We start from the raw sequence: 16,084 nt of genomic DNA on the forward strand, positions 1-16,084 counted from the left end.
ATCAGCCATCTTGTTTTTTTTATTGAATTCTCCTTTTATGACCCAAATAATTAAGAAATAACCTCTCAAAAGTTGAATTCAACACTCTAAAAAAAACCAAATTCTCTTTAGTAAATTGCCACAATACTTGATTTTATGAATTAACACCAGATCTAAAAGTTCAATAGTTTAATGGATTCCTATGTTTCTATACATATGTTGTATATTTATTTACATAAATTGTAAATTCAGCTTTAAGATAATAATATTAAAGTAGCATATTTGAAACAAAAATTAACTTGGCTAATTTAGAAATAATAGCTTATTTAATCTATGCATCATTCATCATATATAGTGTACATCTTTACCAAATATAGGCTGTTGTACTTTGAACAGTATGCTTTTAAATTTGAAAAAAAACCCCCTAAGGAAACAGATGAACTTTCTCACATGTTACTGAATTTCTTACTTCTTGGCAGAAAAATTCAACAGCTTTCAACATCATTCCAGTTGTTACTGACAAATTCCCACCTACTTATTCCATAGAAATCTTAACTTTTACTTAATAAAAATAAAAACAAAAGAATCTCTGTCTTGTTCCTATTGATCCTAAAGCAAACCTGAAAATGTATTACTTTTTTTTCTTTGTTTGTTTGGGTTTTTTCCCCCTTTTCGCTACTGGGAAAACAGAATACAAGGAGTGGGAAATGTTTCATATTAATTTTATAGTACTTAAATTCTGATTACTGCTGTGCCCATTTTTAATTTCAGAACACTGGGTTGGAAGATAATCCAGATAAAGATGCATTTGCTTCATCTGTTAAACCCATTATACTGAATTCTTGGGAAATAATTAATTTGAAGATGTATTAAGGTATTTCACTCAGCATCTTTTGATCACTGGCAGATTAGGAGTACTATAAAGGTGTTTGAATTGGACATTTTAGGTAAAAGAAAATTAAAAAGAGTTGGGATTACTCAAAGTACCTCTGTGAAGCTAGAAACCAGACCAGAATCCTTTTCCTGTGCCATGGTATCACGATCTACTGGCAGAGCATTTATCCAGAATAACTCTGTTTTAGGCCTTCATCAGACTGCAGAGGTTTAAAATGCACAGATTTTGTATGTCAGTGTTATGCTTTAGCCATCAGAACTGCTACACAGCAGTGCTCCTTATGCATTTTACTTTAGACAGTCACTGGATAGCAAGGATAGAAATAGCTAAGGGAAAACAGCCGTCTCTCCTCTATATCGAATATTCTAGACATCTTTTGCAAACTGTGCCACTGCTTCCTTGAAGAACTCCTTGATCACATCTATATCCCTTTCCCACTATGTAAAAAGATGAGAACTGAATTATTCCAGCTTTGACTTGAGCAGGCCTATTTATTTTTCCAGTGTTTTGTGTCCCAAACTGATTTGAATTTGGGCATCTGTGAATCTATTTGTCCCATACCTTCATAGGGCTTAGAGATAATGTGATTTCTTATATTACCCTTAAAATGATTATTAAACTAGAGCTTTACATTCAGAAAACTATAATCTCCTCTAAACAATATAAGTCCATTGTGTAAGCAGTAGGTCACTTGTGGTCTCTTTCCCGATCTTTTCAAGTAGAATCCTACAACAGTCTTCTGAACACTGACATGTTTCTTCTGATTAAAACATGGGAGTCCAAATATATAGGTGTCAGGCTGAAAGGCAGCAGTGAGACTAAATGATGGTCTTCTCATCTTTAAACACAGAATAACACTACTAGCTGTGCTTTTTCCCATCTGTTTTACAAGAAAGAATTAAAAAGGAAAGTATTCATTGTAGCTCCAGGTGCTTGCAATGCACCCACTTAACACAGATGGCAGAAGGCCTGCCTGTCAATGAGTAGTACTTCCTTTGCCAAGCAAACTAGAATTGCAGCTAAAATTGTATGGTTCTTGTTTTGTCTTTTTTTCCCCTTTTTTCTCACACTCTGCCCACAAGAGATAGGATATTTTCTTTACTGCGTATGATTTATGTAGTGCAGACATTTTCTGATGCAGGATATAGATAAAATGTAATCTTGAAGAAGTTGTGTCTGTCTCCCACCTTAAACATTCTCAAGGTTGAATGCCTAAGACATGACATCAAATTCTTACTGGAATTTCACTTGTGGGAAGCTACTTTACACAGAATTTAGTCATAATCTATGTGAACACAGAATTTTAGGTATGGAAATGGCCACCCAAGTTGCTAAATACAGCTTTTGTTATTACAGAAACAATTCATCTAGTACCTTCATAAATTCCTACACTAATCAATCAAAGTGCATTGCTCCTGCATTTATTTGATATGATTTCTCTGAAGTGGTTCTTCTGCTCACTTAGCTGCCAAGTTGTTAATATCCTTGAAACATTAATTTAGTATTACATAAAAACTCAGAAGGCCTACTCTGATTCCTTTCTAAGAATTCTGTTTAATTGCTCTGCTTTAGTATCACCCTATGGTTCCAAAGACTTGTCTGTTTCCTCTAACATTTTGTCAAGAAGAATGTAAAACTAAGGGCTCTTTTATCTTACCAATGATGACATTCTCTTTCTTGTGAACAATATTAGTGCATCCTTAGCTCATCTCTTAACAAAGATCAGACTAACAAAATAAATTAAAGCAGAAATTATATGCTCTGAAATTCCACACAACGTTTGGAAATGCACGCTTGGTGTGGGAGACTACACAAACTGTTAATATCTCTTCATAGGTATTCATGCATATGCAGCAGATTATGACCTGCCTTACTGACAATATCTAAGGCATTTTTAAATAGGTCTGGCCTGTTGTCCTGCTGATATAGCCTAAGCTGCCGAAGACATTTTTGTTTCACAGGCAAATATTCAGCACATATGTTACAATCTCAGTCAATGTGTCTGCACACTAACAGAGGACAGCTCTTCTGTCAGCTCTCAGGCTTCTTGTCCAATTCTCCTTTGATATATTGCTCAGGGAACACTAATCAGAAACACATTTCGCATAGAGGCAGCCCAATTACAAAAAGCCAATGTGTCTGTTTTTGGGGTGCAACCATGGACGTGAGTCCAGCCCTTTTGGTGGGTAAGGTCTAGATTCTTAGCATCTTTTTCCAATATTTGCTGAAAACGGAAAAAAAAAAAAGGTAATATCCTGTAACAGATTTGCATATAGGTTCAGTTTTCCTCTCTATTTACAGTTATGACCATTATGCACATTGGTAAATTATCTGGACTGTGCAGGATCAATGATTCTAAATATAACAGGAGAATAGAAGCAATTTATAGTATAAAAAGAGGGAAATGCTCAATTTGCAAAGTTTATTAACAGAACTGTAATTATCAGATTTAATATTAGAAAAAATGCCAGCTTTTTTGAAAGCCACAATTTATAGGAAGAATTGCCTAGAATTTTTTTAAGATTTAGAAAGTTTGAATAATTAAAAATTATTTCCCCTCAACCTTCCCCTCTTAAATGGAAACATTTAAATAGAATTAAAGAGACAACATATTGCAAGTTTTATTCCAAGCTAAAATATACACAGGATTAGTATTCTGAAAGCAAATTGGTTCATAATTGTCTGAGAGCCTTACCACAGGAAGGTATCTTTCCTTCTCACTGAAGTGTGATGTTCATTATTCCTTTTACACAGGCATTCCATATAACCTCTGCTTAAATTAAAACCCCACATTGTCTTTCTCATAGCCACCATTTTCATCCTTTGTTCTGTATTCATCCCTGATCTCTTGAAGCTAAGATATTGAAAAGGATAAATTTGGCTTGATAGCAGTATGTATAATGATGCTACTGTAGGTTGCTAGGATACCATTTGGTGGTCAACTGTCTCTGGTGCAGCTGCTCTTAATAGCCAGACTGACAGACATATTTGCTTTTATTGCCTTTAATGCTTGGGCTACAGAAAGTTTCCCTTCATCTATTAAATTTTGACTTTTGAGGGGCGGTAAGCTTAGAGACAAAGACCTGGCAGAGGGAGAGAAATGTTGTTATTTTATTTTATTTTAGTAACACACGTGTTATCCCAATGAATTTAAAAGGAAACATACCAGTCTCTGCAAATTTTATAACTTTTGGTGCATGAGCTAACACAAGATCCACTCCAATGTCCATTACATCAGCTGAGATTTATTATGACTCTGCTACCACCCCTCGGGTTTTTCCCCGAGGATTTTGAAGGCTAAAAGCAAAAGATGCAGCAAGTTGAGTTACATACCTGTGTGATTTAGTTGGTGGGATTTAAATGTTCATATGCTTTGTAAGATACATGTTAAGAGAGTGTGTAAGAAATTCACACTTGACCTACTCAAGAAAAAAAATGTTTTTTTCCACAAGAACAAGTAGTTGTTTCTTTTGTTTTGATAGAATTGCGTATGAAACATTGAATTCTGTTTCCAGTTCCTGAGTGCCAACCACTTCTAGAAATTAGTCAGCTTTCTTGAGTCACAAAGGATGAATACTTGCTACCTTAAATTTAGATGAAATTTCTCAAAACAAAACAATCAAACAAACAAACAAATGAGAAATCATCTCCACCTCCCCCCCCCCCCCCCACCCCTGTGCAAAAAAGGCAAACCACAAGAACCCCGTAACAAACAAGTGAAAAAGTATCCTTCCCAGCTGGTAGCTTCCATTCCCCTCCTGATCTGATTCTGTTCCTGTTTTCATTCACAAACTCTAGGTAATGGACACTGTTATGGAAACACAAGGAAAAAACATTATGCCAAGAGTACCAGGAGACTAAAACCTTGGTATTTGTATATTTAAGATGTGAAGAACCTGATTGCAATATATATTTCTTCTTTCAGAAAAGAAAAAAAATCCACCAACCAATAAAACCACACAATGTTCTGCACTAACATAAATTGCTTTCCTAACTTGATTTAAGTCTATAAGAGTTTTCAGTGAATGTTAGGCTGAGTGGAATCTGAAATTTCAGTCTTAACTTCAATAACAAGAATTTAGGGAGTAAATATTTACATGTTAAAAGGGTTTCTCTCTCTAATATCTGTCCAGCATAGGGAAAAGTAATTATATTCACAGGAAAACAGTCTAACTCAAAAATGGTCTTTATGCAAAGTTATCATTACTAAACTTCCAGAAAAGGTGGAAGATATCTTGACAATATCTGTGGAAGTGACTTTATGTACCTGACCATAGTCAATACAGAAGAAGGAATACGTCTATTGTGTGATTTAGCTCACTTGTTTTAGGCATTTAATTGTAAATTGAGATGCATTGCACATATTTCTCCTGAAAGACTTTAAAAAGAGCCTGAGGTTATAGAAAACTATTTTTAGTTAGATTAATATTAATCTTAATCTTTCTTGTAGGTTAACTTCCTAAACTAGTAATATTTTTTTCTCTCTATTTTCAGAGGAAACAGAAAATTGCCTCCAGAGAAGAGCTCACCATGAGTAGTTTAGGTGTCTCAGAAAAGGATAAAACTCCTTTTAAAGATGCCTAGCTTTTGTTCGACTGTAGTGGGAGCCAGTATTACAGCTGAGCCTAAGTACCAGACTTTCAGAAGCCTAAGGTGAGGGGATGGAATACCAGCTTTAATGGGTATCTATTATTTTACAAAACAGCATATCCTGCAAAAGTAATGAGCCACAAGCAAATATTGGTAAATGTTACAGAGGACACATGTTATTTGGGATAGCAGATGGGCATTAGGTAACAGCTGATTAGGAAGTTACTCCCTAGTGTGTTCAAATATATCTGGACAGAAGGTGCACAAACAGTATCGCGGCACACACGAGAACTCAGTGAATAATTCTGACCACATGCAATGCTGCTGGACAGTCTCTGGGATTCCTTTCTCGATGTTCCTTTATGCCCAACACTGAATTCATGATTACTAACATCTGCAAATTATACTGGCAGTGTATCATCATTTTCTGGCGGCTATGGCTAGCAGTGAAGGACTGTATACTTTGCTTAAGCCATGGGCAGTTTGATGTAGTTAGTTCAATGCAGTTTATTGTGAGATTTTGCTGGGTTCTTGGCTACTACTAACACAAATAACTCTAAAACCAACTCCAACAACAACAAAAAATCAATCTCTGGCCCGGTACCTTAAAATTTTATTGTTTTTCACGTATTTTTCCTATAGCCATTCAGATACTAATAAACAGCACCAAGGAGTTTAAAAGCCAAACCTAATACTAACAGTAATAAAGAAACCAAATGGTAATTTTTGTGCAAACTCTAGTATCTAGCTGTTCTGTGCAGCTGCTTTTTCTATAGGGTTTTCTATCTAGTTTCCAGGGGAGATAAAAAAAACAAGTTATGGTGTCATAATCCAGTTGCTTTCAGCATCACCAGCACAAAGGTAGCAGTAAATCTACCTTATTTGGGTACAAACTTCTGCTAATGCTTCTTCATTAAGAGGACACAAAGAAAGCATTTTGCATCAGTATACATATGCCTGGGTCTTCAATTATTTAAGATGCAATGAACCCCATCACTAACAGGTAAAACAAGGAAGGCTCTCTTTTAAGAACACTCAAATGACACCTTGGATCAAAAGTTAATACAATGAACACAGCCCTAGGTCTTGTTGGGGAGTATAAACCCTCTGAGTTACAAGGATGCTCAGCAATTTTTCTTTGTATTTTTCTTCCTAAACTCTAAAATTTAGTTTAAATTGATGAATACTTCAATTAAAAACAAGAGCAGTAAGTGTGTGTCTTATCAAATTGACTCATAAGTGCGTTTCGGGTTTTGTGTATTTTTAACTAAAACTAGTATATTTTTTGGACTTTTTACATGAAAATATTACATTTTAGCACCAAAATTTTAAAAATAAAATAAGCATTTTTCCATGAAAAACAAAGGGGGGAAATAATCTGGATGTCTCGTTTGACTCTTGCAATAAAGTAGAGCATTTTCACTCAACAGCACTGAGGAGGAGGAATTGCTGCTTTGTGAAGTTCTGTGGCTGATAACTGCTGAGGTCATCTTCACTTTTGAGCTGAGACCACAGCTAGGAAACAAGGAAAAGAGGAAGTTTTTAAGAAATTCTCTGACCTGAATTTTCTGTAAAAGTGATTTATGTGTCAATTGCTACATTTATTTGGTGGAACAATATTTATACCAAATCACTACAAAACCAGCTACATTGTTGACTTCTGCTTTCAGTTGGACACTGATTATGACAACATAAAGAGAGATGTATTTATATTTTTTAAACGGTCAGCAGTGTATGCTGTGTAGTACAGGCATAGTTACAAGCATCTCAACACTGAAAAATATTCCTATAGCCCAAAGTTATATACTTCCTATGGCAGAGGAGCCAAGGGCAGCTCACATACAGAAGATATCTGTGTTCCTTAGACAGTTATTTATGAACTACTTTATTGTGGACTGAGAGTGGGATGAGCAGACAGCTGAGTCCTGAGAGACCTGCTGATGTTGGCTTAAACAGCCAGTGCTGGCTCATTTCCTCACTTCTGGTGCAGATCCAGAAGGCTTTCCACCAGGAGAGCTTGCCTGCAGCCATTCACATCACAGTTTCTGCAACAGATCCACACTTGAACTGTTCAGATGCCACAGGTTTGCCCATCTGGTACTGTTAAACCTATGGCTGTCACTCCCACACTAAAACACAGCAATGACTTTCTCCACCCTTGACATCTTGCTGAGCTGTCTGCATCTGATAATGCAATATCTGCTTATAGCAAGGGAATATGGATTCTGGCGAAAGCATTGGAACTCTTCATGAATCTGTCTCTGCCTGTGCCTCGTTATTCAGCTTTATATCACTGCTGATCTCTGGATTGCACTGCTACTGATGTTTATGTCCCAACCTGTCAAAACTAGTGTCAGTTGTCTGCTTCTGGTGTTGCATACTTGCCATTGGTTCCTCTGTCCTGTGGATAAACAGCCTTTTTGCTATTCAGCTGTATTAACAGAAAAGGTTACCATTGCCAGTTTAGCCCTGCTGTTCCTTTCCCTTCTGCCTGACATTATTCTCCCCAGTAGATCCCCTTACGCACTGTTACAAGTACTTTGTAATTTTCATCAGTCAAAATGATCTGGACTATAGAAGATTTGGTATTTGCACATTTTAAAGTAACACAATTTCTTTTAATTAAAATGTCTTCAGAATCAGCAACTGAGAGGAAGCAACCTCTAATAAAATTATGGTGATGGTCAGTTACAAATGAGCTATGCACAGTAGCTTAGACACAAATTTTGTGCAGAAGTCTGTCAATTGTTGTCTTTAAAACAAGTCCTGTGTGTGATTTCACGTCATCCAAAAGCTTACCTAGCATATTCACCACAGATATCTCTCCACTGACACATATATTTAAGAAAATATTTAATGAAATAGTCCTGATTTAGACAGTGGCTTAATGTCTATAGAAGAACAATGCTGCATTTCCTCAAAACTGCATTTTCCACCTTGGAATCTATTTCTGTTTGGCATTTGATACTTTCTTTTTGGTACTGTATAAAGCCTGAATATGTCAATACATGGGTTTCAGCAATAACTAGATAGATTTGGATATAGCCACCATGAACAGAGGTACAATTCTACAGGAGCAATAGCTGATGATCTGTTTTGCTCACAGAAACAAATACCTGTGTTGCCTCTACACCATGTTTACGTGATATGAGAAGTTGGCTATTCACAGTATTTTTTTTAATCTCTGCTTAAAATAATTTGGCAGCAGAACTGACTTGGCAATACCAAGGTATTTCTGTCTTCTTTCTGTCAGGAGTTACATGAATGGCACAGTTGAGTCAGAAAGAAAACATAATTTGCTGTGTGTATAACACAACAAAAAACCCAATTTTTCCTTTTGGAAAGTTCTTTGTATAAGCCATAAAATGCTTCTGGAATATGGATCTGTGGTACAGTTTGTATACTCATACTTTTGGCTTCTCTCATCTTTACCAATCCAAAAATTTAGATGTTAATCTCACCCTGCTATTGCCAGTCATTATGCCAAGCCTTTCTGTATTTAACCAGATTAAAGAAAATTCTCTTAGGCAAAAAATAACATACACCTTTGGTTATTGCAGAAATTTCCATATAACACTATGAGGTTGCTGATTTTTCTGCACTATCACATTAGGGATACATATATACTAAATGAATCAAATTACTTTTCAGCAAGATTTTACACTTCTTTAGAGTACCAGTCAGTTTTAAAAAGCATCGATGGAAACATTCAATGAGATCTTATTAATAATTGTTCATGACTAATTTAGAGGCGCAAACAGCAATACAAAGACCATTGACAGCGAGCAGTTATTTGCACAGTAAAATGAGTATGTGCTTATTGCTTAGTCTAAAAACAACTGGTTCATTACCTTTAAATGTATCATTAACCTGATCATACTGTTAAAGTCAAATGTAAAAACAGATAAGGTATATTTGGTTTATATTAGCTGTGCATGTATACGTGCATATTCACATGTAGTGCTCTTGAAAATGCAATGTGACTTCACATTCTACAGGAACCAGAAGTTTATAGATGGTGAACAATGACAGCAAACCTAGGACAGGAGAATAGGAACAATTTTGTTTTCTGTCTATTGGTAAATCTCAATATTCATTAAAAGTCAAATACCGATGTGAGGTTTAATAAATCTTGTGAGAAGAATTTTGCCACTTTGTGATTTATATAGTTTTCTCCTATGTGAACTAATTGCAAAGCTATTGACTTAAAACATTTGAGAAAATACTGTGTGTGTTAATAGATATTTAAACAGTATTTTTCTACCCTTCTCCATAACTATCAAATACGACCAAATATTTACTCTTTTTGAAGAGACACCGAGATGATAGTTGAAAAGAGCTTGCTGTAGGGATGCATTTGAGTTACTGTGTGACAGAATAGACCAGATGGAAGAACTAAAGGAAATCCTTGTCTTCACAGAAGGGAGTTAGATCAGTTGATTACTTTTGCTAACCTTTTCACCAGGGCTTGAGGGAGCAGAAAGTAAGTTACCTTTAGAAAGAGGTTCTTGTCCTTCCTTGTGTAAGTATCACTGCGACATATTTTTCAGAGAACTTTCATATGAATGAAATAGTGTGACTTTGCTAAAGGCAGACTGGATTAGGACTCATAAACCCATGAGATTTCTCCTCTCAGTCTGCTGGCTGCTATTGTTATTTCCAGATCCAGACGATATCTGAGGAGACACAAGTGTCCCAAAGATAGTCACAAGAGAAGTGACTGGCCATGTGTCAATGCACAGACAGCATGGTTTTTTCCAGCACCTATATAAACACCAGAAGTGTGCACATACACCTGAACACAGACAGTCCAGGAATCTTCCTCTTCAGTGTCCAAACAGTGGCTGTTATAGTAGCTGATCATGTATAACATACTGAAATTAATTTATTAGTTAATTTTATTTAAAATAATTTTAAATAGTTTCCTTTTTATATGAGGCTTTTGTGTGGACAGATAACTCTTCTGCATGCAGCTTCCCTTTTCCCCATTGCTTTTTTCAATGAATAAATGTCATACCTCAGAATGGCCAAGAGAAAACAGTTGTGCTTTGTAAAGTTGTGTTTTGTAAAGATTTCAAAACTTGCTCTCCATTACATGACAGTAAATAAGTCATTTATGAAGCAGAACCATAAATAGAAAGTCCATGTCAGAAAAGGATAAACAGAATGGAAGAGTTAATGTATATCTTTTATTGTGTACACTGATGCCTTAATCAGTTCCTTCTCATTTATATTCTAAAACAAGCATCACTTTTGTGTGTTGTTGACTCCGTTTATGAAATTTTTAAAAGAAAAGATGTGTTTATAACATCATCACTCTTTTGAAGATGTATATAACGAGGTCAGAAACTTTTTCTCAGCATAAGAAAGTGGAATGTCTCTGTAGTACCAGATATTGGAACTCTTTTCCCTGTCTATAGAACTGTATGTCATCAACACTAGGATAAGTTTCATGTGCGACTCTATGTTTTCCTTTATTTTTATTAGAGCAAATATATTTTTAATTATTTTCCGTATGTTTCTCTGAATCACTGTATTGAGGTCAAAACATACCTTTCATGTTTGGGATACATCTTCCCTCTTTGACACTTATTTTAGGAAGTCACATTGGTGAAGCATATTAAGATGAAGAAATGGTCTGTGAAGGTAAAAAGGAATTAATCATGACACCAAAGCTAGTCAAAAGTTTGAATAAACATGAAGAAGGAAAGTAAGATATGCAGCATCTGTGGATCTTTACAAACCTGTGCTATGCATAAACTGCCTGACAAAGTACCAGACACTATGTACTGAATGCAAAAGAGTGAATACAAAGCAGATGGGTCACAAATATTTTAAACTCAGATTTCTATCTTTCCAATCCCTTCTGAGTAAAATCTTCTTGTAAAGGTAAGATTTATTCCACATTAGTTATTCAAAATAGCCCAGGAAAACTCGGGAGTTGGGTTGATGAATACACAACCTCGAGTTATAGATGATGAAATCATGAAATTAGCCTTCATTATTGAGTTCCAGTATTGAATCTTATGAACCTTCAAATCCACATGGTGCAGAACAGAAGGCAAATTTACATCAATTAATTGTTTTATGAAAACCTGATAAAGAAGCACTGTCCTTGAACCACTTAGATTAATGAACCTAAATAAAATACGTGCGTGTACCTGTGTATATAATTCCATGTTAGAGGATATTAATGTCTGCCATCAATCACAAATCTGGTTACAGTTGATATGTGAAATTGCCTTCCCAGTGTCTAAATGAGAGAACAGTCTAATGTTTATTTTGTGCAGAAAGAACTAAAACAATAGAAGCCTGTTTAAAAAAAAAAAAACAAACAAAAAAAAACCAGGGAAAGCATCATTGCAATTTTCAATTTTTCTCAATTTTTTCTGTAAAAAAGTTTCTCAATTTTTTTCTGTAAAAAATAAAATAAAAAAGATTGCTAACCCAAGATATCTCACATAAGGTAGCCAAGACGAACTTCATTATTGAAGAATCTGTTTATATTTATTGTGTCAAAGCTGGGTCTCCTGGCCACAGGTGAGATTCAGCTGCTCTAATGTAGAAAAATGTGTAGAGTCTTTCTATGTTTAAGACACTTTTATGAATAGTTAGGCCAGTTAAGTCATGAAAAAGGAAACTTCAACAGAGATAATGATATAATGTATTATCCTTCTATTGAAAATAATCTGACAATGGCATGCTACTACTACTTTTGCACCTGTTACTAGGACAACACTAGTAAAGGAACTGTCAGTCTTTGTCTGTTATATGAGTCAATATATGTAATTTTTTTTAAACTGGTTTTCCTCCTCAGTACTCTCACTTTCTCCTTCTGTCTTCCCACTAAAATTTGAAAAAGGGTCCATCAGAAGACATGTCCAAGTAGCATCTGCATAGGAACTTTGCAGTATCCTCTACCTCCTTCAGTCCTGCAGTAGAAGAATGATGGCTGAAATTTAGATGGTATCAGGATGTGTTTGTCCAGATACCAATTTTTGATTAACTGCTGTAACAACACCTACTACAGAGAGGAGTCGACTTAAAAATATTTGTATTATCTGTTGTATATGAGTCTGTATGTTTCACCCAATCATACACATGCATATATATATATATATATATATATATATATATATATATATACAGATATACATTTATGTTCAAAAAATTCTTTAATTCTTTTGGTTTTTTCTTGACAGTAAAGTACAAGCAGTGTGGTGCATAAAGTGATCAGAGCACAAAAGCAGGACGCTAAATTCCTGACTTCAGAGACTTCTGTCAACCTCTTGGCTCCAAGATTAAGTTGTTTACACTGTTTCTCCCCTCATAGTGCTGTTTATTCTGTTTATTCATAACATAAGTCTTTGGGTGCCAAGGACTGAATCTTACACTTTAAGTTTGGAAGTCCAGGTACTTACACCTGTGCCTGAGTTAGTCATTCTGACAGAAAGAAATAGGCAGCTCAGAGGTAGCAAACAGCTAACCTGATCATATGACCTTGAGTTTAGTTAGTATCTCTTGAGCTTTAATTATTTATCAAAATAGACAAACGTGAGTTTACTGCTTTGGTAACAAACTGCCCTTCACAGCTAGCCATAAAAAGTGCTGTAATGCGCATGTAATGAACATTACTCCTTAGATGTTGGAAAAAAACCTGCTCCAGAGCTGAGAGGTAACAGCAGAAATCAGCAAAATGTGCTCAGTGGTTAAGCAATAAACAGGTGTATATTTTGTAACTTAAAACTTGATTTTCTGGGGTTTCAGTGAGGATTTGTTCATCCTATATTACTAACATCCTAGATATTCATAGCCAAAACTCAGAGGAACAGCTATTCCTAAACCAGTGCCTTGAAGTAACCAAGTGGGGAATAATACTGCAATAACTTTTTCCTGGATATTCTTTTTGTCTAATTGATCATTTTCAGAAATTTCAAGAAAATACTGCTCTATTAGTCACACTGTCCAGGAGCCAGTCCCATAATATTTTATTAGACATATTTCTACTGTCTTGCCGTCAATTAAAGGAAAGGCTGGACAGTGAAAAGAACTATGAATTAATGCCAATTTACAGTGGGAGTTATTTGTCTTTTTTTTCCATGTACCAGATGAGTTAGTATGCTATTACAAAATCTTATACAATCACCTCTTGGAAACACACTAGTCTTTAACTTTTTTTTTTCTATACAGATTTAAGAATTAGATTCTGACAGAAGTGATAGAGTTCCCCTATGACTCTCAATATATACTCTTATTCTGGTAAATTAAGGTTTTCTTGGAGTTTTCTGTGTTTGCATGTCTTCTTTTTTCCAGAGGGCAATAATTCTGTGTAAAAATGCATGAGAAGTATCAGTAGTTGTGATCTCTCTGTCATTGGCCCTTGCTGACAAATTTCTCAAAGGAATTCTGTCTACGGGTTTGGACTGAGGAAGGCTAAACTTGGTAGAAGGAAATCTATCACACAGTGAACTGTGCTTAGAGCTTGCCTATTATAAGACATAAAAAATAAATGGTTTTAGTATGAAGCACATTTTTTTACCTAGAGAATTACTTCAGGCATAATGGATTGCATTCAGGAATCTTCTGTTATTTCAGTCCATGTTTAATGTATTTGCTTTCATTTTTTTGCCAAAATACAGTCCTAATTTTCAGCATTTGCTTTACTTTTAGTTGGAAAATAACATTTGGAAATGCAGTGCATTTCAGGCCTTCCAGGTTAAGCCCTCGAACTTGTATCATTTATTTGTCCACAAGAGAAAGTAAATTTTAAACTACCAAGAAACCTACATGATGTATTGCCAAAACATCTCGTGGTAGCTCAGGATAATATGCATCGGGCTTAGCCTTAAAGGATTCAGTGTTCAAAACAGTAATATAACTTACAAGGAATAAAAATAATGGGTAAGTAGAGAAAGCACTGGAATTGAACTACTTTGTCTGTGCAGTCCAAAATGTATTGCAGAGGAGAATAAAAGGGACACTGTAGTAATTTTATGACCCAAACCCCCCCATCAAATAAATTAAATAGTAGCCATGGGAAGGAAGACTAGAGTGGGATACTACCTCTGTTTATTCAGACAGATAACATGTGTTGATATTGGCACTGAAGAGACAAAAGTAGGATTAAAATGTAAAATAGGTTTTTCATATAGAAATTTAGAAAACCAACAATTATTTGATATTGGGAAACTGAAATATTAACCACTTTAGACAGGAATCTTTGACAAAGGAGAAAAATATTGGAAGACATTCTACAGTTATACAGAGCAGTAATTTCAGTCATTTAGCTTCAAACACCTTTTTCAATTTCTTAGAATCCAATTAGTCATTCAATACAATTTTTACTAAGGCCTGAAGTGATAGGACAAGAATGAATTACTTTAAATTAAAAGAGAATAGGCATAGGTTAGATGTTAGCAAGAAATTCTATACTAAGATGATATTGAGGCACTTGAAGAGGTTTTCTAGAGAAGCTATGGATACTCCATACCTGAAAGCATTCAAAGCCAGGTTGGATGGGTATTCGAGCAACCTGATCTAGTGGAAGGTGTCTGTGCCCATGGCAGCGGTGTTGGAACTACATGATCTTTCATGTCCCTTCTGCCAAAATCTGTTGGCATTTGTATGATTGTAAAATTGCATGCTTTTACATACTTGATCGCAAAAAGATTTTATATAAAACCTGTCATGTATTTCATTATTGAACATATATGGCATCCATATGTGTTTTTACAGTCATAAACTCCCTCAAAACATTTGACAAGATTTTCAGGAAAACTGAGTCTCATATCTTTAGGAATCTTGTTATTTAACACTCCTTTCCAAGTAAAAGCTGACTACTTTCAGTTCTAAAGGTGGTGACAAAGTTTAATTTTCACAGTGTTGCAAAATACAGTCTAAAACATCTGAAATCCTTTCTATTTTCTTTGGCATATAGTCTTTTTTGCACCTTAATTAGGAGGAGAAGCATCTCTTTAATAACTCTAACAATCAGATCTTAACAATAGGAATTATTAGCTTGGGTAAGTTGTTGATAATGAATTGTTTATCTTTAATATTTAAGAATGGGCAAGAGAAGCTTGGAGATAATGGGATCCACACCCATCAAACCTTGATTAAATGTCAGTAAAGTCTTCCTGAGCCATATTTACCTCTTGTACTAATGGTTGATGATGTGCACCAAGCCTGGCATTACATTGTGCAATAACAGCAGGTTTGCTTCTCAGTAGCATGTATACTGTGCCTGTATAGTATCCTTAGTTGGGATTCCCCTGGCTGCTAGCCAGAAGTGGACATCATAAATTTGTAATGAACAAACCCAGAGGAACTGGAACCTTGAGCAGTGTCAGTGTGAAATGTGTGTGTGTGTGTGTGTGTGTGTCTGTGCGTGTGTGTGTGCACATCTCAGAATACAAATTTTAGATTACAAGGTTGCTATTCAGTCACTATAACCATCCTGCTGTGCAAAAAAGGTTTTGATTGCCTGTCCCTGAGTGTTGCAGTTTTGTTCTTGCCACAGCTCCACTGAAATTTCCTTGTGGCATGCAATGTACAAGACTAATGGCCCTTTTTTTCGTTCTTCCAACATCTAGCACCTAAATATTCTTGTCTTGTGTTTTA

The sequence above is a fragment of the Taeniopygia guttata genome, chromosome 1, assembly GCF_048771995.1.
Source record: "Taeniopygia guttata chromosome 1, bTaeGut7.mat, whole genome shotgun sequence".
NCBI lineage: Eukaryota > Metazoa > Chordata > Aves > Passeriformes > Estrildidae > Taeniopygia > Taeniopygia guttata.